Raw genomic sequence first — 25,223 nt, forward strand, 5'->3', positions numbered from 1 at the left:
AGGAGAAGGAAGAAGAGCTGACGACAGAAATTGAAAAGCAAACAATTAAATCATCAGCTAAGATTCTGTGGCCTCAAACTCCAGATTGAAAAGTCTGCTAACTAAACACGGAAGAAGGATCAACCCGCAAAGTTATTGCTCACCCTTCACACTGTTCCCTCTGGCGAAAAGCTCAGCAGCAGGGCCACCGCTGCCAGATGTGTCCATGGGGAATCCAATGGCCCGATGAGGTGCAGAGTGGGGGCCACGGAGCAGCTCCTATTCTGCCCTCCTTCCCACCCCTGCTGCCTCCCGCACTCCTCTGAAGGCCACTGAACCCCTCCCCACAGAAGCAGCAGCCAGAAGGCATTCCGTGGGAGCCAGGCTTATTTAAATAGAGCGAACTGGGAGCTTCATGGCCTTCCTTCCCCGCCCTCTCACCTGCCCCGCTTGTGCAGTTGTCCTGACCGGTGCTCTCTGTTTTGTAACCACCACATAAAGCACATTAAGGAAAATTTGAGCAAGGTAACACGTGGGCCGGCCTGCACTAGGAGGCTGGGCAGTGGCAGTGGGAGACAGGAGAGCCAAGGTCCCAGCCCTGACCATGCCCTGGGAAGCCACCAGATCACTGAGAAGCAAGTGAGCCACGTGGCAGAGCCACCAGCCGCCCTCTCGCCCCACCCCTCTTCCACACACGCATAGATGCCCCTTCCTGTTCTCCATACTTGCCATGGAAAGTCCTGGGAGCACATCCCCCTGCTTCAGGACACTCAGGGAGCAAAGCGGAGAGTGTGGAGCAGAAAAAGTCCCCGGCATGTGGGACCCACAGGCGGCAGCTGAAGAGGCACAGAAGCAGCGGGTGGCGGCTCAGGGTGTCTCCGCAGACTTCCTGGGATTGTGTGCAGAGCAAGAGCGGCAGTGAATGTGGGAGAAGGAGCAGTGTGGCCTCTCAGGCTGACTCTGATCCTTGAATGAACTTCCTCTGTTCTCAACTCTGCACCAGAGGGCAGGTACCGTCATGCGCAAATGCTGGCACAGGTACTCCCACGTCCACACGCACAGGCATTCGGAACGCAGAATACGTCAGGGCACCTGGTGACTCTGGGAAATGGAGTCCAGGCCATGCATTTCTAGAGACTGGAGGGCGATCCCCAAGGGCTTCAGTGTGGAATGGATGGAGAAATACTGGCCAGCAGGGGGCATTCACTCTGTTCACATCCCCTCTTCTTTTCCTTCCCACCCCAAAATCTCAATGATCAGTTGGTGTTCTTTCCTGAATCAAATCTTAAAGCGTGGCACTCACTTCTGCTAACTGATCCCAAATCCTGGCTCCTTCATAAGCTCTGCCTTCTTCCAGAAACATCTTACTGGTTGCATTGTTCCTGGAAACTTCTTTCAAATGATTATGAAAGCAATATACCTTTTAGCAGAGGTGTAGAGGGTAGAGTTTAACATGCAGATTTGATAATACAATTTTTATTTGTGTTTTATTGATGTTTATAGTTCTTCTCAAATCATTTTACACCATCTTTTAATTCCTCAAGCATAGAAACAAAGAAGGGAACTGGATACTGAACTAACATTGCTAAGTATCTTCTAGGAGCAAGATTAAGGGACTAAATGCCTTACCTCATAGCATTTATACCTTGGATTAATTCTGGAGACAGTATAATCAGGGTTTTCACTAAGGGGAAACTGAGGTGCAAAGAGTTTAGAATTTTCCCATGGCAATATCATTAAAACGTCTAGGTTAAAGGCTAACTAAAATATAATACTGGTCTAAGAAATTCTTTTGTCTTGGGGCTCAGTTTCTAAAACCCCAGATTTGTCATCTGGGGAAAAAAAATGAGAGACAGGGAGGTTGGTGCCATGGTGAAGCAAGTAAAGCTGCCTCCTGCAGTGCTGGCATCCCATGTGGGTGCTGGATTGAGTCCCAGCTGCTCCATTTCAGACCGAGCACTCTGCTATGGTCTGAGAAAGCAGTAGAAGATTGCCCAAGACCTTGGTTCCCTGCACCCATGTGGGAGACCCAGAAGAAACTCCTGGCTCCTGACTTCAGATGGGCACAGCTCCAGCCATTACAGCCAGTTGGGGAGTGAACCAGCAGATGAAAGACCTCTCTCTCTCTCTCTCTCCTTCTCTCTGTGTAACTCTTTCAAATAAATAAATAAATCTTTAAAAAAAAAGTGAGAGAGAGGAAGAGTACCCACAACAATAATCTACACTGTGGAGAACATAGGATTACAACTTCTCTAAAAAGGAAGGCAATTCAAAGTTGCTATTATTCCATGGTCATTTTCATTTTTTCTTACATTTAATATCAAGATAGCATATATATATTATGCAATCTTAGGTATACATATGATTTTTAAAATGTTTAAGTAGAAATGCAAATGGATAACTGGATGACATGGAGTTCTATGTTTATGATTGCTTCTGTCAATTCTAGTTCATGGGATTAGAGTTGTTGCTGGATTAGGAATGCTTAAATATTTATCCATTGACTTCACACTAGTATTTACTGTCAGGCAATATTCTTTGGGTAGACTGCTCTTTCTTGCCAAATTGAAATTTAAATGGGGGCAAGAAACATGTTTGCCTTGAAATTAACTCAGCATCTGGACAGAGTCTCTTAGTGCAATGAATAAATGAGAATATAGAAACAAGCAAATAAGAGTTCTGACCCCCAAGAATTGCCTAGTAGAGGAGACAAGGAAATAGAAATCTATTTGAAGACTGTCACAATTAGGGTTGAAGTGTATAAACAGGAACCATCCAGGCCAACAGGTCAAATGTTCACCCTTGCTATGGAAGGCATTCCATTCATTTATTTAATAAGCATTTATTGAGCAATCTTCTGTGTTGTATGTGGAAAGAACTACCAGACACTTGATTTCTCTAGAAATTGAAGTAAGAGACACTGAACAACCAGATACAGGCAGGGAGACTGGGCTGAATCACAAAAGGCTTTGGACACAAAGGTAAGGAAAATAAAAGACAGGGGGTAAATTAGTCTATTAAAGATAATTTAGTTGGATCCATGCAGACGTACTGTGGCAGTGAGAATGAAGAAAAGGCAAATATTACATTGAGATCTACATGTAGAATCAATGGGAGTTCAATGCTTTAATATGGTGGATGAAGGCAGATGGAAACTTATGTGTAAATCTTAATTTGGATTTTATTTTTAAAGCACAAGATGTTCTCACCACATTAATGTTCATCAGTAACAAAAGGCTACCTCCAATCAACTTACAAAGTTTGCATAAATCTAGAACACAAACTCATGGGTAAATGATATGTATAAGCCCTATGTAAATCATCAAGGCCATCATGTTAACTGCTACCATATACAATGGTCCTCACTATGATGCAGTTACTTAGAAATTAAAAGACATGGGGTCAGCGCTGTGGTGTAGTGGGTAAAGCCTCTGCCTGCAGTGCCAGCATCCCATATGGGAACCTGTTTAAGTCCCAGCTTCTCACTTCTGGTCCAGCTCTCTGCTGTGACCTGGGAAAGCAGTAGAAGATGGCCCAAGTCCTTGAGCCCCTGCACCCACATTGGAGATCCAGAAGAAGCTCCTGACTCCTAGCTTCAGATCAGCTTAGCTCTAGCCATTGCAGCCATCTGGGGAGTGAACCAGTGCATCAAAGATTTTCTCTCTCTTTCCCTCTCTGTCTCTCTATCTCTTTCTCTGCCTCTGTCTCTCTGAAATTGTGCCTTTCAAATAAGTAAATAAAATCTAAAAAATGCTGATGAGAAACTATTTTCAAAGAAAAGAAACTAGAAGACATAATCAGTGGCTATACGAACAACCTAAATAAAAATGAAATTCAAAATCTCACAAAATTACATAATTCATAGCTGAATTTGGAATACCTCACTAAGTCACAGTTCATGTGTCCAGCAATCTCAGGTACTCAAAGTACAATGAGCAGGACATATGTAAAAATGTTCCCAGAATAGTCAAAATATGCATTATAAAGTCCAAGTGAGGTGTCCTGCCACTGGCTCAGCATCATGGCTCTTAAACTGGCTCATAAACTGGCTCCTCTGGCAGGCATGAGTGGGCACAAAGAGAAGAAAGCAGTCGGTGTGAACTGTGACTAAGTGGAAAGGGCTCCAAGAACAGTGATGCAGAGCTCTGTGGCCCCTAGCTGGATGTAATATGCAGGCAGGCATTTTGATTTCTGGGAGACTACCATGCTCTGAGTTGCCATGGGGCCATCAGAACTGAGCAGAATCAACACATTCAAGGCCAACATCTACAATTCATCTAGTGATAATGGAGCACAGGAGCTTGGCTTTATGGGTACAAGTAAGCCTCACTCCCTTACTATATCTTTCTGTTGGAGCCACTGGAACTGGAGAGCACATGGGGTCAGAGGGCGTAGAGGAGCATGGTGTGTGGGGGTCTAAATGTGGCAGCAGTGTGCAGAGGGAGGTGTGGAGGAGGAGGAGAGAACCAAGAGCATCTAACACTAGGGGCATAAGGAGCAGAGGAGGAAGGGAGACAGGGATGATTTGTCTGCACTATGCCTGGTACTCTCCTGGGTATAATTGATACAACATGAATGCTGTGAATATAGTGCTTACCCTAAAGACACTTCAGTCCTGGGGGACAGGTGACAAGGACATAGACCATTACAAAACAGTGTGATAAAAGGTGTAGGTGCACAATAGAATCACCTACATCATTTGTGGATTTCACATCCACGTCAGGTAAGAACAATTAGGCTAAGGTCAAATCTCAGGCAGGAGAGCCCAGAAATGACAAAGTTGTCTGAAAAGAAAATAGGCAGATGATAGGCAGAGGCTTGGTAACTGAAGCTGGGGCCAGAGCCTGGATCCTGACTGACTGGGAGGCTGTCAAACTCTCATTAACTTGTACGAGGCTGAGGTGTCCTAGCTTCTATCCTGGTGCTCATGTCTGTAGAGAGGCATAACAAGAAAGAGAAACTCACCTCTGCCTGTGGTTGACCAGAGGGACTGTGGGAGGTCCTCCATTTGAGGCCAGAATCATTTTACCCTGAGGTTTCCTCATTCATGGGAAGCCTTCTTTTCTTTCATTTTCTTTTCTTTTCTTTTCTTTTCTTTTCTTTTCTTTTCTTTTCTTTTTTTTTTTTTAACAGGCAGAGTTGGTGAGAGAGAGATAGAGACACAGAGAAAGGTATTCCTTCTGTTGGTTCACCCCCCTAAATGGCTGGTATAGCTGGTGCGCTCTGCTGATCTGAAGCCAGGAGCCCTTTGCTTCCTCCTGATCTCCCATGTGGGTGCAGGGCCCAAGCACTTGGGCCATCCTCCACTGCACTCCTGGGCCACAGCAGAGAGCTGGACTGGAAGAGGGGCAACTAGGACAGAATCTGGTGCCCCAACCAGGACTAGAACTTGGAGTACTGGTGCCGCAGGTGGATATTTTTTTTTTTTTTTGCATTAAACCCTCCTGCCACCAGATCTCCCACATACCCACAGAGGACAGATGATAATGACTTATTGAATGAACAGAATCTTGAGGTGTCAACTAAATAGAAGACTCATCTTATGAGTCAATACTCACCTTATGGGTGTACTGCAATATGAGAAAATTGAGGCAGGGGATTTTGGTCACACTCAACCTAAGAGTCCTTAAAAATCAAAATAAATAGGAGCTGGTGCTGTGGCACAGTGGGTTAAAGCTCTGGGTTGAAGCACCTGCATCCCATATGGGCACTGGTTTGAGTCCCAGCTGCTCCTCTTCTGATCCAGCTCTCTACTATGACCTGGGAAAGCAGTAGAAGATGGCCCAAGTCCTTGGGCTCTTGCACCCTTGGGGGACACCTGGAAGAAGCTCTTGGTTCCTGGCTTCAGATCAGTGCAGCTCCAGCTGGTGCAGCTCCAGCTGGTGCAACTCCAGCCATTGAGGCCATCTGGGGAGTGAACCATTGGATGAAAGACCTCTCTCTGTTTCTACCTCTCTCTGTAACTCTGTCTTTCAAATAAATTAAATATTTTTTTAAAAAAGCAAAATAAATAAATACTCCCTTTCACAACTCAGAAGTGCCCAGCTGCCAACCTCCTGAGTATATGCTCCCAGAAAATGAGAAATCCCCTAAGACTAGAGGTGGGCAAGCACTATCTTGACACTTTCAAAACCACATGAGGAGAAAAAGCCCCACCCTTCTAGAACCCATTCATCCAAGGATACAGCAGAAGCCTCAGAGGCTGGCTTCATTGCACATTTGCCAACAGGGTAGCAGGGCACAGAAGGCGTGAAGATATTTGTGGCCTCATGGTGCTGGCTCCAGCTGTTGACACACAAAGAATGGGTGATAGGCAGGAGTTTGAACTAGCCCTGCTTCTGCCTGGTCAGCACTTTAGTATGCATGGACCAAATCTGCATCTGGAGTGCCTGCTGAGGCCAGGGGATACATGTGGACCTACAGCCAGAGGAAGTTTGAAGCACTAGCTTCAAGGTTGGAGAGTTGCCATAGCAACAACACTTTTAGGGGTTGATGTGACAGGGACAGCCCTGGAAGATGAACTGGTCTCCTGACCCCATGTCTTTCCCTTTATGCTCCTCTGACCTACAACGTGAGTGAGACTCTGACAGAGGGAGAGTGGGGCATGGGATTTGCAAGGCAGACAGGTGAGCAAGTGAAGCAATCTGACTTCTTACCTGGGACAACTAGAGAAGAGGAGAGATTTGCAGGCTAGAAACAGAGCAGAGAGACAGCAAAATAATACATCCCTGTTGCCCCTTCCCCAAGACACACAATTGACCTCTTCTTAAATCAGAATTGATGGTAGTAGTGATGTTGGAAATTGTGAGTGAAGGGCCCAATGTGGCTAATTTTCTGTTTGTCTTTCCTGCAAAAGGTATAGCAAATGATATCTACTTAAAACATACACATAGCTTGAGGCCTGACTGAGAGTTCTTGCAAAATATAAGTACACCTTGTGAACTTGAAAGATGCTAATTGTGTGGCCTCTCACTGGGGATTTGGAGTTCTGTAATTAGAGCTGGATTTTGTCACCGGTGGTGCACACTGTTGTCTCTACTAGAGTCCATGGCCACTCTTATGGCATTTACCCTGGTTGGACATTTCCTCAGATTCCCAGCTGAAAGGCACCAAACATGAATGCCTTTAGCCAAAGAGTGAAATCTATCTGAACTGCAGCAGATTGTGATTGGATACATTTTTATTGTAGAATTACTACCGGAAATCGCCTTCATCAAAGCATGCTTTGTTCTGACTTTATCATACTCAGTGATGGAGCAAGGACAAAAGCCTTGGATCCCTGTTGACCTCTTACATAACAACAAGCAGGCCCCTGTTTTTCTGCCTTGCCAATACAGCTCCAGCCTACTTTAACCAGGCCTGTCCTGCCTTGACTTTTGGACACATTGCTATCAGAAGACTCCTGCTGTCTGCCCAAGATCTCTCTCACTCCTCTCAAGCTATCTATCCATATCGCAGCAGCTAAGCCTCACAGTCCAGCCTCAGCCTGAACCTCTCCCAGCTCACACTGTGATCTCAAGTGACCCTGAAATCTAGCCCAAACTCTCCCTCTTTCTCATCAGCCCAGCTTTAGCTCACATCCCCAAGCCCTTTCAGTCCACTTTGTTCTACATAAACCACTGTTCTGTAAGGCAGGGGGTCTTCTCACTGCTGTATGCTCACTGGCAACTCTCTCCCATGTACTCACCCATGAGTTGTCCTATATGAGGTCTAGAGCACTCTAGGGAGCGATACAGGAGACATCAAGTCTCTGCAGCTGCATGACATGTTGATTGGGCTTATAAGCTCAGAGTAGGGGAACTCAAGTGTGGCCCACTGGGTACAATCTGATAGCACAGTAGTAGTAAAAATGGTAAAATAGTATTCATTGAGTCATTATATGCTAGACATGGCTAGTAGTGTTTTAAAATGTGTTGTCCCATTTCATTTTGCTTAAGCACAAGATACTATTATCATCATTTTCCAAGTGAAGAAGAATGGAGATTACCCAAGATGCTATTGCTAAGCAGTGGCAAAGCCAGAATTCAAACCTGGAAGAATTTCTTAATGATGATGGTTACTTTTTGGTTGGATTTGTCAGAGTCTGGTTGATTATACACACTCTATATACTGTCTACACACTCCAAAAGGTTTTTCTTTCTTTTTCTTTTAATTTTTTGACAGGCAGAGTGGACAGTGAGAGAGAGAGACAGGCAGAAAGGTCTTCCTTTTCCATTAGTTCACCCTTCAATGACCACTGTGGCTGGCTCACCACACTGATCTGAAGTCAGGAGCCAGGTGCTTCTCCTGGTCTCCCATGTGGGTGCAGGGCCCAAGCACTTGGACAATCCTCCACTGCACTCCTGGGCCCCAGCAGAGAGCTGGACTGGAAGAGGAGCAACCTGGACAGAATCCAGTGCCCCGACTGGGACAAGAACCTGGTGTGCTGGCACCGCAGGCAGAGCATTAGCCTATTGAGCCATGCCACTGGCCCAGAAGGTTTTTCTTAAAAAAAGATTTATTTTTCTTATTTGGAAGGCAGAGTTAGAGAGCACTTAGACCATCCTTCACAGCATTCCCAGGCATATCAGTAGGGAACTGGACCACAAGTGAAGCAGCTGAAACTCAAACCAAAGCCCATAGGGATGCCAAAGCTGCATGCAATGGCTTTAGCTGCTATGCTACAGTGCTGGGCCAAAATTAAGACTTTCAAAAGTCCTTATATATGACCTAAGTTACAGAGAGGCAGAGGCAGTGAGCGAGGTCTTCCATCTGCTGGTTCACTCCCAAATGAATGGCCAGAGCTGTGCCAATCTGAAACCAGGAGCCAGGAGCTTCTTTTGGGTCTCCTACACAAGTGCAGGGGCCCAAGGATTTGGACCATCTTCTACTGCTTTCCCAGGCCACAGCAGAGAGCTGGATCTGAAGCAGAGCAGCTGGGGCTCAAACCAGCACCCAATATGGGGTGCTGGCATGGCAGGCAGTAGCTTTACCTGCTAAGCCACAATGCCAGACCCAAATGTTCTTAATTACAGGTTTTTGACAAATTCTGATAAAAATTTCCAGAACTCTGAGGGAAAGAAAAAAAACTTTAAAAAAAAGCACTAAGGGGCTGGCGCTGTGGCACTGTGGGTTAATGCCATGGCCTGAAGTGCCAGCACCCCATATGGGCGCTGGTTCTAGTCCCAGTTGCTCCACTTCCAATCCAGCTCTCTGCTGTGGCCTGTGGATGCAGTAGAAGATGGCCCAAGTCCTTGGGACCCTGCACCCATGTGGGACACCTGGAAGAAGCTCCTGGCTCCTGGCTTCAGATCAGGGCAGTTCCAGCTGTTGTGGCCAATTGGGGAGTAAACCATCGCATGGAAGACCTCTCTCTCTCTCTCTGTGTAACTCTGATTTTCAAATAAGTAATAAATCTTTTTTTAAAAAAGCACTAAAATTCTAAAGGAGAGCAATGGAGAATTAGTTATAAGAATGAATAAATCAAACAAATTTATGGATTTATGTTTTTATTTAAAATATTGTTGGTTCTGTATTTGAATGTTTCACCTAAGTTCTGGAATATTTCTGTACTTTCTATTGTTATTAAGCTTTGATATACTTTTGTATATAGATGGAGTGTTCACCTTTTCTCTAATTAATTCATCTAAAATATAAAACTTTTAGGAGGATTTTTGGTTTCTTATTACATTGTGATTGTGTGAGTTCAGTAAGAATTTGTACTCATGACATCATGTTATAACTGAGAACATTAGCATATCACAAATTAAGCACAGAACACATGGCTTCAAGTGTTCCTAGACTTTCAGTGAGTGAATAGAAGCTGTCACTTCTTAGTAGGCCTCCCAAACATCAAAACATTAGATACCGAAGTCAAAAAAGAAAATATAAGGGGCTGGCACTGCAGCAGAGTGGGTGAAGATGCCACTTGTGATGCCAGCATCCCATTTGGATACCAGTTCAAGTCCTGTCTGTTCAATTCTGGTCCAACTCCCTGCTAATCCACCTGGGAAAGCAGTGGAATATGGTCCAAATCCTGCACCTGTGTGGGAAACCCAGAAGAAGCTCCTGGCTCCTGCCTTCAGACTGGCACAGCCCTGATCATTGTAACCAATAGGAGTGATTTAGCAGTTAGAAGACCTCTCTCTCTCTCTCTCTCTCTCTCTTTATAAGTCTACCTTTCAAATAAACAAAAATATGTAAAAAAGAAAATATAATTCCTTTTTGGATTGGATTTTTAGCTTGGAGAGATTCTGAATCATTACTCATTATATATGTTTAATGCAATTAAAAATGGATTATAATGCACTTGCTATTTAATTGCAAATTTGTTCATTGTTTTTAGATTTCCTGATTTTAAAAGTTTTATGGGGGGCTGGTGCAATGGCATAGTGGGTAAAGCTATTGCCTACAGTGCTTGCATCCCATTCAGGCACTGGTTCAAGTCTCAGCAGCTCCACTTTTGATCCAGCTCTCTGCTATGGCCTGGGAAAGCAGTGGAAGATGGCCCCTGTGCTTGGGCCCCTGCACCCACAGGTGAGAACTGGAAGAAGCTCCAAGGCTCCTGGCTTTGGATTGGCCCACCTCTGGCTGTTACGATTTTTTGGGGAGTGAACTACTGGATAGAAGACTTTCTCTCTGCCCTTGCCTCTATGTAACTCTGCTTTTCAAATAAATAAATAAATCCTTTTTTAAAAAATGTTTTATGGGGCTTATTAGTGTATGATTAATCAACATTTCTAGTTTCCTTATATAATGTCAATTATAGTAAAATATTCTGCTATTACCTTTTAACTCTGTTCATTGTTTAGGATGACAACTCAATTTGTTATCTTCTTTGGTTTGGTTACATATTTTTCTTTTTTAAAATATTTATTTATTTGTTGGTATGTCTGAGTTACATAGAGAGAGAAGGAGAGGCAGAGAGAGCGAGCGAGGTCTTTCACCCACTGGTTCACTCCCCAGTTGGCTGTAATGGCTGGAGCTGCGCCAATCCAAAGCCAGAAACCAGGAGATTCTTCCAGGTCTCCCATGTGGGTGCAGGGTCCCAAGGACTTGGGCCATCTACTGCCTTCCCAGGCCATAGCAAAGAACTGGATCGGAAGTGAAGCAGCCAGAATATGAACCAGTGCCTATGTGAGATGCCCGCATTGCAGGTGGCATCTTTACCCGCTACTCCACAGGGCCAGCATTGTTATATATTTTTCTTTTTGATCTTTGTGCCTCTTGCCTGGCAGAATTTTTCAGAAGTATAATTCCCAGCATAATACTCCTGGCCTGGCACTTTGAGATAGTGAATTCTGGCTACATAACAGATATAGCTAAGTTTATGAATGGACAGCAAGTAAAGTTAGCCTGAAGACCACTCCTTCTAAACCCTCATTGTTGCTCAAATTTGGCTAAAAATGTGCTCACACTGACCCCTTCTCATCAAATGTTTCTCTCTTACATGGGTCTGGATCAAAAACCAGGTCAAATAAAACCTGGAAAAATTGGAACATGATCAGCTGCATTTTCAGAAATGGATTTTGTTCACAAGGAGGAAACAAATATCAAGATGCAATGAGTCATTAGTGTCAATCCTAAATCAGATTAGATGAAGCAGGGTGGTTATAAAGGGAGAGTTTTTTTTAAATGAATTATTGTTTGATAGTAACTATAACAGAACATTCTGTCAGAACTATATCCTCTAGAGAGGGCTTCCATTTTGAAGGGGAGATGCTAACTTGATGTGATACTTAGTGTTCTCATACCTAATGCTAGAAATTTTGTACAGCACCCACAGTGAACTTCTGAGGAAGTTCTTTGACATTGTTGTTCCTGAAAAGCTGGGATTAGGATGCAGAGTACTAATTCAAACTTTGGAAAAATAAAATTGCTTATGCTGTAAGATTGATCTGGGCATTGCCATGTGAGGCTGGCTGATATGTCTCAGAATAACAGTCACTGGTGTACTGCAGGACACAGAGTAACTCACTTTTGGCCAACCCAGCACAATACACACAACTCACTTTGTGTGCTTCCACTTCTGGAGCAAAGGTTACTGGCTCATTTTGGGCTATTTGGAAGATATTAAGACATACTATTTGATAACCAAAATGTTACTCTGAAGCTATAAATTTTTTGACAGGCAGAGTTAGTGAGAGACAGACAGAGAGAAAGGTCTTCTTTCCGTTGGTTCATCCCCAAAACGGGTGCCATGGCAGGCACACTGCACCCATCCAAAGCCAGGAGCCAGGTGCTTCCTTCTGGTCTCCCATGCAGGTGCAGGGCACAAGCACCTGGGCCATCCTCTACTGCCCTCCTGGGCCACAGCAGAGAGCTGGACTGGAAGAGGAGCAACTGGGACAGAACCAGTGCCCCAACCAGGACTAGAACCCTGAGTGCTGGTGTCGCAGTAGGAAGATTAGCCCAGTGAGCCATGGCACTGGCCTGAAGCTATAATGTTTAATCCAGTCACCTTGCCACGAGACCCCTCTGGGGCACATATATGTGAATAATTTTATGATATTGAACAGCTGGATCTGAGCAATGTCCCTTTAGCAGAGGGGGAAACACCCATTCCATGTCCTAGAAAGCCCATGGGTCTGGCCTTGCTAAGGCAACTACAAATGGGACTTGAAATTCAATAAACCTGTAGCAGGCTAAATCTTTTTCAAAAAAGATTTATTTAATTATTTATTTGAGAAGCAGAGAGAGAGAGAGAGAGAGAGAGAGATCGCCCATCCATTGTTTCACTCCCCAAATGGGCACAGTGACCGGAGCTGGGCCAATCCAAATCAGGAGCCAGGAACTTCTTCCGGGTATCCTGAGCAGGCCCCAGGACTTGGGCATCTTCTACTGCTTTCCCAGGCCATAGTAGAGAGCTGAATTGGAAGTGGAGTAGCTGTAATGTGAACCAGTGCCCATATGGGATGCTAGCACTGTGGGCAGTGGCTTTACCTGCTATGCCACAGTGCCAGCATTCCATATGGGCACTGGTTCAAGTCCAAGCTGCTCCACTTATAATCCACTCTCTGCCATTGCCTGGGAGAAGCCTGGAAGATGGCCCAAGTACATGGGCTCCTACGCCTGTGTGAGAGACCTGGAAGAAGCTCCAAGTCTCCTGGCTTTGAATTGGCTCAGCTTCTGCCATTGAAACCATCTGGGCAGAGAACTGGCAGATGGAAAACTTCTCTCTGCCTCTGCCTCTCTGTAACTCTGCCTTTCAAATAAATAAATAAATCTAAAAAAAAGCTGCACAGAAACTGGCTGTGCAATCCTTCTCATAATGCAGAGGATCTCTACAGCTAAACCCGAGACTAGAAACTTTGTCTGAAGCAATGCCTACAGGGCTGGTGTTGTAGTGTACCAGGTAAAACAGCCAACTTCTACTCAGTATCCCATTTGGATGCTGGTTTGAGTCACAGCTGCTCCACTTCTGACCCAGCTCCCTGCTAATGGCCTTGCAAAAGCAGCAGAAGGTGACTCAAGTACTTGTTCCCCTACCACTCATGTGGAACACCCTGAAGAAGCTCCTAGCTTTGTCATGATCAATCCCTGGATTATGCAACCATCTGAGAAGTGAACGAGCAATGGAAAATCTCTGTCTCGCTTTATTTCTGTTAACTTGACTATTAAGTAAATAAATAACTAATAAAAGAAATACCTAAAACTTTGTCTCCCTTCATTCTTACAATACCCCAGTCAGACAGTCATTGTTCCTTTTCCCTGAGGTTTGAGGAATAATAAGAAATAGGGGCAATTGAGACAAAACTTCTATAATACAAAATCAGGGCTCAGCCTCTTGTCTGTGTCTCTTAGCCCAAAATTTCCTTGCCTATACAATGTCAAAAAAAATTTGGGACCAATGCTGTGGCATGGTAGGCTAAGTCTCTACCTGCAGTGCCAGCATCTCATATGGGTGATGGTTCTAGTCCCAGCTGCTCCACTTTTGATCCAGCTCCCTGCTAATGGCTTTGGAAAGCAACAGAAGATGGCCCATGTCTTTAGGCCTCTGCATCCATGTGGAAAGAATTTCCTGGCACCTGGCTTCAGATCAGCTCAGCTCTGTCCATTGTGGCCATTTAGGGAGTGAACCAACAGATGGAAGACCTCTCTCTCTCTCTCTCTCTCTCTCTCTCTCTCTCCCTGCTTGTCTGTAAATTCTCCCTCTGAAGTAAATAAATAAATCTTTTTTTAAAAAAAGGGAGTGATACAGCTGGCCTCACAAGCTAGTAATCACTGGACAAAAGAAGTCATTTGTTTCTGCAATAGATAACCCTGTTAGCCAAAATTGTCTGGAAAGGATTATTTAGGGGAGTTTCAGATCCAGGTAAGAAAAATCCAAGTCTGGGAAGTAAATAACTATCATTTACATGTAAACCCCAGGCCAACTGAAGCCCACCGGGACATCATAAAAATTCCCTAAAGAACATGTCATTGCCAACAATAAAAGGAAGATCACAAGCACCACTGAACAATTGGAAACTTGGCCAAAGCTCAACAATCACCTGTCAGCCCCAATTTTAATCTATAAAAACCTTTACTTCTAACTTCTCAGGAAGCCCTGAAATTAAGCAAAAGTTCTCATCTTACTTTGGACTTTGCCATAAATACCTCAATCCACCACCACTCAATGTCAGTGATTGGCTTACTGTGTGTTGTGCAAGCACATATAGGTTAGGGGGTTCTTTTTGTTTGTTTGTTCCTGTTTTAAAGATTTATTTACTTGAGACTCAGAGTTACATGGAGAGATGAGAGGCAGAGAGAGAGAGAAAGAGAGAGAGAGAGAGAGAGGGGTCTTCCATCTGCTGGCTCACTCTCTAATTGGCTGCAATGGCTGAAGCTGCACTGATCTGAAACCAGGAGCTTCTTCTAGGTCTCCCATGTGGGTGCAGAGGCCCAAGGACCTAGGCCATTTTCCACTGCTTTCCCAGGCCAAAGCAGAGAGCTGGATCAAAAGTGGAGCATCTGGGACTCAAAGTGGTGCCCATATAGTATGCCAGCACTGCAGGCAGTGATTTTTATCTGGTATGCCATGGGGCAGGTCCTGGTTAGGGGGTTCTATAACAACATTGCTAATGAGTTTGGGGGAATCGTTATGCAATAGGAGCAGCGATGGGACTTGAACTCAGGCATGCTGACATAGAATGTAGGCATCTCAAGCAGTGCTCCAATCACTATGCTAAATCCCATTCCCTTAGTTTGTTAAATTAACTTTCTATTTGAATGCCAGAGAGACTAAGACAGCAGAGATGATCCATCTGATGGTTCACTCCCCAAATGCCTAGAATAGCTGGGGCTAAGTGAGGCCAAAGCCAAGATCCAAGAACTCATTCAAGGTCTCCGTCATGGTTGGCATGGATCTGAGTGGCTTAGCCTCCAAGGGTGAACATTAGCAAGATGATGGGATTAGGAGAAGATCCAGGACTCTGTCCTAGGCACTCTTGTAGCTGATGTGGGTGTCCCAAGTGACAGCTTAATTGTTGTGCCAAATTCCAGCCCAGCTAACTTTGTTGAGATATTTTCCCTCACAAGTCTCTTTCTCTACTTAGAAGAGGGAAAACTGATTTTTCTTTGACAAAAATTGTCAATTAAACAGGGAGATTCACACAGATGAAAATGAGATACACTCAGTATTATTTTAAATATATTATTTCAAAGTTTGCTTTTTATAAATTCAGGAAAGTAAGAAGATAATATATTGTGGTTTGGGTACAAATAATATATCTAAACTGAGCATAACATGAATTTTAACACCTCTGCTTTCAAAGACATTTACAACTACTTTGAAGTTGTGTAGAAGAGAATGATATAGAATTAATGAAAACATGAATGCAGGAGGTCAGATTCTTCTTTTCACCTCAGGCTCCAATGCAGGACCACCAAGTCTGTATTGCAATGTTCTGATACATTATGTATATTTTCACACTGTTTTTGTCTGCCACTCTCTGAATCTATGTTGGGATTAATTCCCCAAGCCCTCTTAAATCTGTAGAAATATCACAGCATGATATAGCTCCATCCCATTAAAACACTCAATAATGGATACATGACTCTTCCTTAAACTTTATATGAAGAAACACAGAATAACTCACCTGGAAGCATTTCAGAAAATGAGATAAACATTCAGGGAAAAAGCATTTAGCATGGTAGTGAAAAGACCCACATTCCATGTTATGGTACCTGGGTTCAAGTCCCAGTACTGATTCTGATCCAGCTTCCTGTTCATACACAAGCAGGTGAGCAGCAAGCTTAATAGTTATCTCTCTGTTGCCAGCGTGGTGGATTCAGAATAAGATTCTGGCTTCTGACTGCCCTGGCCGGTCCCAGCAGGTGCAAAGACAATCTCTCTCCCTCTGTCTCTCTCTATGTGTGTGTGTGTGTGTGTCCCTCAGTCTCTTAATCAGTATCTCTCTTTTCAAATGAATTTTTTTTAAAGATTTGTTTATTTGAAAGGGAGAGTTACAGAGAAGAGGCAGAGAGAGTTTGAGAGAGAAGTCTTCCATCCACTGGTTCGCTTCCCAGATGACTGCAACAGCTGGAGTCACACCAATCTGAAGCCAGAAGCCAGAACTTATTCCAGGTCTCCCGCACGGTCACAGGGACCTAAGGACTTGGGCCATGTTCTACTGCCTTCCCAGGCCATAGCAGAAAGCAGGATCGAAACTTGAGCAGCCAGAACACAAACCGATGCCTATACTGGATGCTGGCACTGCAAGTGGCGGCTTTACCGGTAACACTATGCCACAGTGCTGCCCCGTGAAATGTTTTCTAAAAATGAGAAACATCATGGACAAGAAAAATATTTTTTCCTAAGCCATCAGGGTCATGTTCAGCATCTTTACCTACATGTGGAAACTGCCCAAGTCTTTCAGAAGCTGCAATCATATCTTAACTCAGTCTTGAGGGAAAAATGCTCTTGTTTTCCTGTAGGTGCTGTGCATACATCACTGGTAGTAGCAAGCCTGTGCTTGGCTTCTCCAGGGTGAGTTTTGGTGCAAAGCTCACTGTTTAGCGGTGGCTTGCTGCCCCCTGCTGGCCCTCTGGTGGAACTAATAAAGTGTTTGGCAGATACTGACAAATTGTTTACAAACTTTAAAGACCCTACATAATGATGAATAGCAAAGTTAAAGTGCTCACAACTTCCCATTTTATAAAGCTACAGGAATGGAGAGACTGAGCCTCTTCTAATCTCAGCTTCAACTATATCCCATTACCTTTTTTATGTGCATTTCACTTCCAATCATTTCACAATGTTTGCTATTGTCCTTTGTGATTTGTTTCTGTAGCTCCTAGGAGTGTGCTCCTATTTTCCACATATTGTGCACTTCTCAAATGTTCTTCTGTTACTGATATTCCAGGTGAATCTACTGTGGTCATAGGATGTCCTTTTTTATTTTTATTCTTTTAGTTTTATTTAGGTTTTTTTTTGTGATCTAGCAAAAGATCTTCTGCAGACAATGTTCTGTGAGTACTTGAACAGAATGTGTATTCTTTTGTTCAAGTACATGGTCAAGTTGCTTTATCCTTTCCAATATATTGCAAACCTGTTCTGTCCATTATTAAAAGTGACACATTTCTGTCTCCTAATATTAATTTTTAAGAATTATTATATCTAATACTGTACTAGAGAGAGAGAGAGGCCTTCCTCTGCTGATTTTCTTTCAAAATTGCTACAAAGCTGGCCAATGTTGTGGAACAGTAGGCAAAACCACTGCCTGCAGTGGCAGCATCCCATACGGATCCTGGTTTGAGTCCTGTCTGTTTCAATTCTGATCCAGCTCTCTGCTATGGCCTAGGAAAACAGTGGAAAATGGCCCAAGTCCTTGGGCCCCTGCATCCAACTCCAGCTATTTTGGCAATCTGGGGAGTGAACCAGTGGATGGATGACCTCTCTCTCTCTCTCTCTCTCTCTCTCTCTCTTTGTTTGACTCTCTGTAACTCTGTCTTTCACATAAATAAATAAATCTTTTGAAAAGATGAGTTAGCCAGGAGCTGGATCACTAGAACTGCCAGGACTAGAACGAGTGCCAGAATTGGTGGCTTTACTCTCTATGCCACAGTCCCCCTTCCTAATACTAGTCTTGACCAGTCTTTTCTCTATGATTTTTGTCATTTTCTTTCATTTAATGTTGGGCTTCTTTGTTAGATACATGCATATCTAGAATTAATCTTATCCAGGTTGATTGACACTTTCATTACTCTAAAATGTCATTTATCTGTAGTACCTTTATTTTAGAGTTTATTCTCTTATTAGAATGGTCAGCAAGTATATACATCGTTTATAATTACCTTACACTGCATATCTATATTTCATGCTTTAACCTCTAATACTTTTGTATTAGAAGCACCACTGTTCTGGTGCTTAAGGTTCATTTGCTCCATGATTCTGGCTTTTTCATTTTATCTTAAAGATTTATTTTATTTTATTTTATTTTATTTTGAAAGACAGATTATAGCGATCATGAAGGGAGCATAGTCCAGAGTAGGCAAAGCAGCCCCTGGTACAAATCACCCCTGTGAGCTGTCTTGCTGCTTCCTGAATATTTCTTTGAATCAGAAATAACCTGAGCAACTAGTTGTTGACCTGGTGTCATTGGCCTAAGGAGTTTCAGAATGGCAGAAACCAGATTGAAATTCCAACTTAAATCTAGGGAAATGTATTTGGTAAGTATCAAACTTGTACATGGTGCTACCAGGTAATATCTCTTTTAATATTTTGTTCAGCTGTTAGTGGATATTTTTTGTTTTGTTTTGAAAATATTTATTTATTGATTTGAATGACAGAGGTACTGAGAGAGAGGGAGACAAAGAGAAAGAATTTCCATCCATGGTTCACTCCCCAATTGGCCATAATGACCAGCATCGGGTTGGTCCAAAACCAGGTATCAGGAGCTTCTTTTTCCAAGTCTCCCACATGGGTTCAGGGGCCCATGGACTTGGGCAATTTTCTGTTGTTATCCCAGGTCATAGCAGAGAGCTGGATTGGAAGAGGAGCAGCCAGGACTAGAACCAGCACCCATATGGGGTGCCGGCACTTCAGGAGAGGGTGTTAACCCACTATGCCACAGTGCCAGCCCAAGAAATTGTTTTCTAACTTGGTTCTTTTACGGTCTGGACTAAACAGCAATTGTAATCAGAGCTCTATTCTTATTGCCCCTTAGCACTTATTTTCTAAGATAAATATATTGTATTTGGAAACTACAAAAGAAAAAGCTGTTTTATGATAATACCACTTGACCTCCTTAAGACTGAATAAGAAATGGCCACTTAAAAGATCTCTGAATGGGGCTGGGGCTGTGATGTAGTGGGCTAAGCTACCACCGCAGGTGCCTGCATCCCATGTGGGCATGATTTTTAGTCCTGGCTGTTCCTCTTCTCATCCAGCTCTATGCTGTGACCTGGAAAAGCAGTAGAGATTTGCTAAGTGCCTGGGCCTCTGCACCCACGTGGGATACCCAGGAGGAACTCTTGTTCCTGACTTAGGATTAGCCCAGATATGGCCATTGTGGCCATTTGAGGAGTGAACCAGATGGAAGACCTTTCTCTCTGTCTCTCCCTTTCTCTATAACTCTACAGATGGTCTGGATGGAGGCTTCTTGGTAATGGAGTTCAGTTGCTTGCAGTCGATGGTTACATGTTTTCTCATGAGCTGTCAGTGAGGTCTGCCTTGTCATTGCCTTTCAGTGGGCTCCTGAAACTTCCGTGCAAATACCATTATTCATAGGTCATTCAAAACACCAGCAGCCAGTGAGTGTCAGCCAAAATACGAAAATTTTAACCAAGGTTGAAATTATGTTCTGTGTATTAAGTACAATGAATCAGAATCAGCCTTTTGAGTTTTGTTTTTTAGGAAAAATTTTCAAAATCATAGCTTTAAGGAGCTGGCGCTGAGTCATGGCTGGTAAAACCACTGCCTGCAGTGCCATTATCTCATATGGGCACTGGTTTGAGTTTTGACTGCTCCACTTCTAACACAGCTCTCTGTTATGCACTGGAAAGGCAGTAGAAGGGTGCCCAAGTCCTTGGGCCCCTGCACCCATGTAGGAGACCCAGAAGAAGCTCCTGTCTCCTGGCTTTGGATTGGCCCTGTTCCAGCAGTTGTGACAATTTGGGGAAGGTGAACCAGCCAATTGAAGACCTCTCTCTCTCTCTTTGCCTCTGCCTCTTTGTAACTCTTCCTTTCAAATAAATAAATAAATCTTTATTTGCTGATAGATCAGGATTTCTCTCATTTGTCAGTTTAAAATGGCTAATCTGAATAAAAAATGAAAGGGACTCTGTGAAGAGGCTGGAGTCTCCCCTATTTAGATATTAGAACCCAGATACCCCCCTACCCAGCACCATACTAAGGTGGCCTGAGGGGTAACCCCCAGGGGACATCTGGAGGGGCCTAGGCCTGCCACTCCTTTCCTCTATCCCATTTTTGGCATGTGATGAAAAATATTGCATTTTGGATTTTTCTCTTTTGTCCTTGCACTTTAAAATCGCCTTAACTGTAGGCTAGGGGAAGCTCTGAGGGGCTCACTTAAGAAAGCCACCCAATCCCTCCCTCCCAAGAAAGGGGGGATTTTCTAATAGTGTTTTGAATTAGGCCAGATGTTTTTCCTGATCCCCCTCCTACCACCACCACCAATGTCATGGAGCTCTGACCCCTTTCCTGGGGAAACTAAATGCCAATAAGCCTAGGAAACTAACTTTCCAGAAGTCCTTTCCTCTAACCAAGAACTCAGACTCCCCTCTCTCCAGGTTTCTTTCCTGATCACTTAGCACCAACAGGGGGTTCTACTACTTCCTTAGTTGGTAACAGACAAGAGAGGGACCATGGGGGGAAAGGAAGACTCTGGTGTCTCCCCTCTTTTCCTGCTGCACTGAGGACCAGGAACAGTAAGATCCTCCTTCTTCTACATATCCCGCCCTCATTTTCCCATCCCAAGATAGATATATAATTTCTTTGATATTTATACACACACCTGGTAATGAAGAAGAGAAAAAATGGAATCTATAACAATAATAAAGAAATTGTTTCTGGTTTAAAAATGATCTGGTGTCCTCCAGGGCAAGCAATTGCACAAATGTCCACTGAGTCTGGTCCAGGGATTAGGGAAGGTCTTAAAAGGTAAAAGGGGGGAGCTACTACCCCAGCCTCAGGGCCCCAACTCTCCAACTCTGTTGCATTGTATAAAACACTCATCCTCTGGGAATTGGGGTTTTAAAAAATGTCTGTGCAGGGGAGGGGAGCCCCTTGGGGGAAGGAAGGTGGCCACCTGGGGCCCTTTGGTGTAGACACAGTGGTGAGGGAAGGGGAGGTGCTGATGGCTCACACCATATCTCAGGTGGTACCGCCCGCTCATGAGTTTCTTGACTCCTCCCCTTGTGGGGCCAGGGGAGGCTGAGCTGATGCTCTTGGGTGCTGTTGGATTTGCTGTGGGTGGTATTGAGCTGTACTTCATCTTCAGGCATCAGCAGGTGGCTGCAAGGCCACTTCCTCTATCTCAGAGACACCAGGAGGGGATTTTTGGCTGCTGTAAGATGTTTAATGGCCCAGATATGGGGTGGTTAGACCTGGTTCAGGGGACCCTAGTCCCTGGCCCCTTAGTCTTTCTGGCTTCCCAAAACATGGGACAGCTGGGCGTCCAAATGGAGTCTTGCTCGGTGGTGATCTCTTTGGATCAGCTGAGGAGGAACTCCTATGAGGGCATGGCCTGAGCCAGGTGTTGACTGAATGCCTGAGTCTCCCAAGCCCAGCTCTTCCTCATGGACTGGGAGCTGGGTGACTGGTGCAGCAGCTTCTCTCATCCCTGGAGGGAGGCCACAATGTGGCACTACAGATTGTCATAACAGAATGGTGAGGGCTCTCATGTTGGACCTGTTGGCACCAAACGTGGATGCCTCTCAGCTTCCCATTGCTGGGTCAGGCAGGCTGACAGGAAGGGAGAGGTGTAGCTGAAAGCTGGGTCTTGTTCAGGCTTTCATTGTATGTCTGATTGGCCAGGCTCTTACAGGAGATGGAAGTGGTGCCCTCTGAACGCATGGACTGCAACTGGTCCAGCACAAAACCTGTTCTCTGGGCTGACTTGAGGCTGGAGGAATGAGAGCCACTGGAAAGTGGGTCAAAGTGAAAGCTTTTGCCAAAGGTGGGAGAACAGAAGCTCTCTGGTTCCAAGCTGGGCTCTGAGTGGTAACTGGGATGACGGCTGCTCTCTGCAGTTGAGGTTGGCTTCCTCAAACTGTCCCCATGACTAACTTGATGCTGGAGGAATGAGGCAGGGCAGCTGATATACTGCTGCTACTATAACCTGGCTGACACTTATACATGGTTGGTGTGGGGGGCTGTCCTTGCCCCAAAAGCTGCTATCTCCATTAGTAGCCAGGCAAAGGTGTGTTTGCAGTCCCATGCAGCTGCTCAGGTCTGGCATAGGAGGAGGCCGGGGTTTGGCATTTGCGGACTGGTTCTCTGTTGTTTCCAAGCTTCCCTTAGACTTAGTTCCCCTAAGCTCTCCCTGGATGCCATTATCCATGATCTTCACAGTAATCTGACACTTCTGGCTGAAGGAAGGGAGGTCTGATTACAATTGTCTTCTCTTTCTTTGGTCTTCCCAAATATCTGGGTGCTGGGGAATTGCAAAGTGCATTGTTACAGCAGCCATTGGTGAAGGGGCTCATGCCTCCCCGGAATTTACCCATAACCTGTTCATTGGTTGTGCGTCCCTAGGCCACCAGCACCACATGAAACCCTATGAGGTCAGCTACAGGGATGAAGAATAAGCCAGCAACACACTTCACTGCCATTGTGACAGTGTGCAGACCCCTGAGAGCTCCTTTATGTGGCAGAGGACATAAAGGAGGCCAAAGCCAAATATACCCATAGAGTGGGCTGTCAAGGGAAGGAGGAAGAGGAAGAAATAATGGTAGTTCTGATGGCCAATACAGTTGTTCACTCAGGGGCAGGGATTATCAAATTCCTCCACACAATTATCACAGACACTTTGTGGGAATGCCGAGGAGGACAGTAGCAGTGGCAGGTGGCACATCCTTTCATGCACACTTGGATGCCCTTGATCTCCACTGTTTTGTAAAGGGAGCTCGAAAATCTTCCTTGTCCTCATCTTCCTCAGCTCGAGGGGAAATGCCTGGGTCCATGAAGGTGGCCCTACTGAAATTGTCCAGAACAAAGAGAAACATAACTGCATTGTAGATGGGCACTGCAGGTGACACATTCAGGCTTAGTTCTGGACACGTACAAGCAAAGAAGAGTGTTGTAGCTCCCACTAAGAAGATAGCGGCTGCTGAGGCCAGGATGTGTTTCTGGGTCTGAATCTCTTTCCAGACTCTGCAGCATGTTGGAGCTCTGAGGGGAGATCTGCCCTGCTGCATAGCCCAGGCCCACGCAGAGGCAGAACAGATAAGACAATGGGATAAGGGAACCAACAGAGAAGAGTCCAGAAAAAAACAAACAAACAAACAAACAAAAAAACAAACAAAAAAATCAGGGAAACCAAAAATTTAGAATTATCATCCTTCCACATCCCCAAACAAAACTGAAGGTCAAAATATCTTAAACGAAGGAAACATATGGGAGGGGTAAAAGTGATTGCAAGTGATAAATAACTGCTTCCCCAGAACAAAGCAGAAGAGGAGGTTAAGAAACACAACTTGGGGGCTGGCGCTGTGGTGTAGCAAGTAAAGCTGCTGCTTGCAGTGCCGGCCTCCTATATGGACACCAGTTTGAGTCCTAGCTGCTCCACTTTTGATCCAGCTCTCTGCTAAGGCCTGGGAAAGCAGTAGAAGATGGTCCAAGTCCTTGGGCCCCTGCACCCACGTGGGAGACCTGGAAGAAGCTCCTGGCTCCTGGCTCCTGGCTTCGGATTGGTGCAGCTCCAGCCATTGCAGCCAATTGGGGAGTGAACCAGCAGATGGAAGACTTCTCTCTCTCTCTGCCTCTCCTCTCTCTGTGTAACTTTCAAATAAATATTAAAAAAAAAAAAACAACACAAGTTTAACAGCTTAGAAGTGGGAGACAAACAGTAGGTTGTACACATACAAATGGCTGCAGGTAGAGAACATGGACAGTCAGACAGATCAAGGTACCGCTCATGGACAGAGGCAGGTCTTCAAAAAAAAGAAGGGGAAATATCAAGGCAGGGCAGGAAATTCTGAGCAAGGAAAATTCCTGAGGAGATACCCTAGTACCTCCACGACTACCACACTCCCACAAAATGTGAGCAGCACCTAGAAGAGGTGTGTACTGTGCATTTTTATCCACGAAGGAACCTGCAGCCCCTTCCAGCTTGGAAGAAGAGCTGCTTTCACTGCAGCCCTTGTCAGTTCTAGGCAGCCTTCTCAATGCCACCACTCCCACACCTTGACTTCACCAGGGTTTGTAGTCTGCAATGGCTCTCTAATATTATTTATTTCTCTCTTGATGGCTAATGCTGGACTACAGCTGTTACAAGTTGAGTTGTAAATACTTTCCTTTAAGAAGAGAGAAAACAGAGAGCAAGCTGCTCTGTCTTCAATCTCTTCTTGCTATTCCCAAGCCCTTCAAGGGCCCCATTTCCTATAGAGTTTATGCAAAACCGAAGGAAAACCTAAATTCTTGAAGCCTTTTCTCCCCAATAAGCAGAATAAGACGAAGACATCGATACCATGTGATACTTTAAAAAATAACTCGGGATGAAGGCACAGTTCCAAAGATGTCCCAGTTTCCAGGTTAGTTATTGTGTCTGGTCTTTCTTCTTCAATCTTGGGCTTTCCAGAAAGAGTTCAACTGGATTATGGTGCCTCCCTTGGAGTGGTGCCCATCACCGCCACCATCGTTGTTGCCGCAGCCTCCCGGCAGTGCTGTCCGGCCTCTGACAGGCAGCACAGAGCCCCCGCATGCTGCAAGCCTGCACTGCTCCTCCATGAGCCAGCACACAGCCATGGCTCTCAGGGCAGGGTATCGAGCCCTCCCAGTGTTCCCATTGGCTCCCTGCCCCAGGCACATGAGACGTTTCTCTCATTCATGAGGGTCATGCAGTTGCACCTGCCCCTACTCACTCTGCCATCCACCCATAGCCCCCACCCCTTCTCCACTCTCAAAGTTAAGTACTCTTAACATCTTAACATTCTTTAAAAGTAATTCAAGATGGTTTAAAAGTAAGTATGAAATTTTTATCTTGTTTCATTTTGAAAATTATGTTAATTTAGAAGTTTTTAAAGAATTATTTTGAGATGGTGATGGGGTTGACGCTGTGGCATAGTAGCTTAATCCTTCACCTGCAGTGCCAGCATCCCAC

The 25,223-nt window shown here is 44.7% G+C and overlaps 1 long non-coding RNA gene and 1 pseudogene across 3 annotated transcripts in view; both read right to left on the minus strand.

Moving 5' to 3' along the window:
• LOC138848534 (uncharacterized) overlaps positions 1-25,223 on the minus strand; it is a 79,013-nt gene that overhangs the window by 19,234 nt on the left and 34,556 nt on the right. The window contains exon 1 of one of the 3 annotated variants that reach the window (XR_011386403.2): positions 709-1,151. The exons of the other annotated variants lie outside the window; for them this stretch is intronic. This is a non-coding gene — a long non-coding RNA (uncharacterized LOC138848534). Of the gene's footprint in view, positions 1-708; positions 1,152-25,223 lie in introns of those variants that run through there. 3 annotated transcript variants of the gene reach the window in all.
• LOC100355514 (palmitoyltransferase ZDHHC5 pseudogene) lies at positions 21,090-24,868 on the minus strand (annotated as a pseudogene).

Source organism: Oryctolagus cuniculus, chromosome 2 (genome assembly GCF_051225735.1).
Source record: "Oryctolagus cuniculus isolate XC-2025 breed Fujian yellow rabbit chromosome 2, ASM5122573v1, whole genome shotgun sequence".
Lineage (NCBI taxonomy): Eukaryota > Metazoa > Chordata > Mammalia > Lagomorpha > Leporidae > Oryctolagus > Oryctolagus cuniculus.